Here is a 2,884-nt window from a genome sequence, read left to right as displayed (position 1 = left end):
CTCATTTCTGTCCTACCCCTCACCTTGAAATGTGCCCCCTCATGACTGACCCTTCAGCTAAACAGCTGAAACAGAGAAACAGCTGCTCCTTATGCACTCTGTCCATGCAGTCAGATCGCCCCTCAGTCTTCTCTGCTCCTACAACAACAACCCAAACCTATCTAACCTTGCCTCATAACTTAAATTTGTTCTCCAGACCCTCCCCTGTGGCCAGAGAGGAAATAAAAATTTGGGTCAGTGCACTGCCATCTCCTTCCATGCCTCCCACAGCAATTCAGCTGGAGAGTTGTCCACTTTTAAGCGTCCTAACACCTCTAATATCTTGTCTTGAGGTGATGGTGAGCTTCATTCTTAAACTGCAGCAGTCTAGGTGATTTAAGTGCTGTTGTAGGGCAACTCCAGGATTTTGACTTGACAACAGTGAAAGAATGATTATATGTTTCCAAATGAGGATTGTGTTTGGCTTGATGGGAACTTACAGGTATTCCTATGTATCTGTTGCTGTTGCCTACTAGTTGCTCGAGTTTGTGGGCTTGGAAGGTTCTATCAAAGGAGCCTTGGTGAGTTGTTGCACATTGATGTCACTGTCTGAACGTTGATGGGTTGACAGTCAAGCGGGCTGCTTTATTGTGGATGACGTCAAACATCTCGAGTGTTGGAGCTGCGCTCATCCTGGCAAGTAGTGAGCATTTCATCATACTCCTGATTTTTTTTATTTTTGCCTTGTAGCTGGTAGATAACCATTTGGGAGTCAGCAGGTGCGTAATTCACTTATAGCATTCCTCGTCTCTGACCTGTTGTTGTCACAGTATTTGGGTAGCTGGCCCAGTTCAGTTTCTGGTTAGTGTTAACCTCCAGGATGGTGATAGTGGGAGATTCAGTGAAGGAAATTTCATCAAATGTTTGAGGGGAGATAACTGGTTTTCTCTCTTGTTTGACATGGTCATTGGCTGGCACTTGTGTGGTGCAAATGTTACTTTTAGTCTTTTAATATCATTATTTCATAGGATGTGGGCATCGCCAGTATTTATTGTCCAAACATAAATGAGTCAACTAGATTGCCATGGCTTTGGAATCACATGTAGGCCAGAATAGGTAGGGATAGCAGATTCCCTTCCCTAAAGGTCATTAGTGAACCAGATGGATATTTATGACAATCAACAGTGGTTACATGGTAATTATGCAGCTAGCTTTTTATTTTGGATTTGAAATCATGTTTCTCCATCTGCCAAGGAGATATTCAAACCTTTGTCCCCAGAACATTAGCCTGGGCCTCTAGATTACAGGTCCGGTTTCCCAATCCATTTAATAGCCCAAACCTGAATGTTGTTGCATTTGAACTGGCTCAAGTGCGAGAAAAGTTATGAATGGTGCTGAACCTTGTGCACTCTTCACCAATATCCCCAACTCTGATCTTTATGATGGTGGGAAGACCTCTGATGAAGTTGCTGAAGGTATATGGGCCTAGAACACCACTGTAGGAATTCCTATGTAAGACCTACGGTTGAGATGATTGACCTTCAACAACACATGAGATACTTGCCTTTTATAGTTGATTGCTAACAATTGATAATAGTTTCATGGTCAGCATTAGACTAACTTTTAATTCCAGATTTATTAATTTAATTCAAATTTCACCATTGCTGGTATTCGAATCTATGTTAGAATGTTAGCCTTTGTCTCTAACTCTGTCTTTAATTCCTCTACTATGGTTAATCTGAACACTGGGCATTTACTCTCGAAGCAGCACCATTAAAAGTCAACATGTTTAATATGTAATTATGGGATCAAGAACACTGTATCCATTTTCTTTTTAAAGTAATTGAGATTTTATGGCTCATAAAATAATAAACAAGGTTGAGCATTTCTTCAACTACAGTAAGTGCTTACTTAAAGTTATGATTGCTTTCTTGAAAAGCACAACTTTAACTGTAATAACTTTGATGCCCATGAATCGATGATTCACTTAATGTTATAGTCAGATTTAGGTTTCTTTGCACGTTTCTCACTTGGAAAAAGGCAATGTGCGAGTTGAAATGCTGTACTATACATATGTAGCACTATGCATTCTTAGTTGAAATAATTTGCAAAGTAAGTCACTAAATATTAAAGAGACACCCTATTAATGAAAGGGTAAACATTTCAGTGGGTTATTAGTACAAGTAATTAGATAGCTATTTCAAAGAGCTAAGACTAGCATGATTGGCTGAATGGCTTCCTTTGTGCAGCCTAGAAGCTAGTGGGTGCTTCCAAGGTAATCTTCCGATATTTCCCTAACTCCACAGAAATTCCCTCCATATCTCTCAGAAACTTTGCCTCCTAAGTGCATTCTTCTGCAGCTGTTCCAGTCTTGAAGATAAAAGCATTATTATAAATTTTCTTTGGTAATCTTTCATCAAGAAATACTCCATTGCATTTAGCTCTGCATATTGTATTTAGTTGCTTCAATGATTTTCTTCCTTGCCATTATTCACCCTTTGCAGATAAAGCTTATTCTTGTCTTGCAGGTGGCTACTCATGTCCTACATTCACCTGCAGATGAGTTTCGAATATTCTTTTCTGGAATTTCCACAGATTCATGTCAATGGGATTTACATTGACTTACTGTACCAAAAATATCTGGAATGTTGGGCAAAGCAAATTATTCATTTCCACTTAACCTGTAAGATTATCTTCAATTTAAATTCATGAGAAAAATTGGCTCTTCTTTCAAAGGAAATGCATTATTATTCTGGTTAGCCCATTGGTTAAGTCTGCCATTTGTACCAAAGGAATTTTATCATTTGTTAAGTATAAAACTTAAGGGTATAACCTTGGAGCATTAAACTGACTATGGTATATTAAGGATAGTAGGAACTGCAGATGCTGGAGAATCCGAGACAAC

General features: G+C 39.0%; 1 long non-coding RNA gene across 1 annotated transcript in view; it reads left to right on the top strand.

Moving 5' to 3' along the window:
• The first annotated feature begins 1,825 nt into the window (after positions 1-1,825).
• The window catches only part of LOC125483175, a 3,371-nt gene continuing 2,312 nt past the window's right edge, over positions 1,826-2,884 (top strand). The window contains exon 1 of the long non-coding RNA XR_007262128.1: positions 1,826-2,662. This is a non-coding gene — a long non-coding RNA (uncharacterized LOC125483175). The remainder of the gene's footprint in view (positions 2,663-2,884) is intronic.

The sequence above is a fragment of the Rhincodon typus genome, chromosome 5 (assembly GCF_021869965.1).
Source record: "Rhincodon typus isolate 14 chromosome 5, sRhiTyp1.1, whole genome shotgun sequence".
NCBI classification, from domain to species: domain Eukaryota; kingdom Metazoa; phylum Chordata; class Chondrichthyes; order Orectolobiformes; family Rhincodontidae; genus Rhincodon; species Rhincodon typus.
The sequence above is the reverse complement of the archived record's forward strand: the minus strand, read 5'-3'. Positions and strand labels throughout refer to the sequence as shown.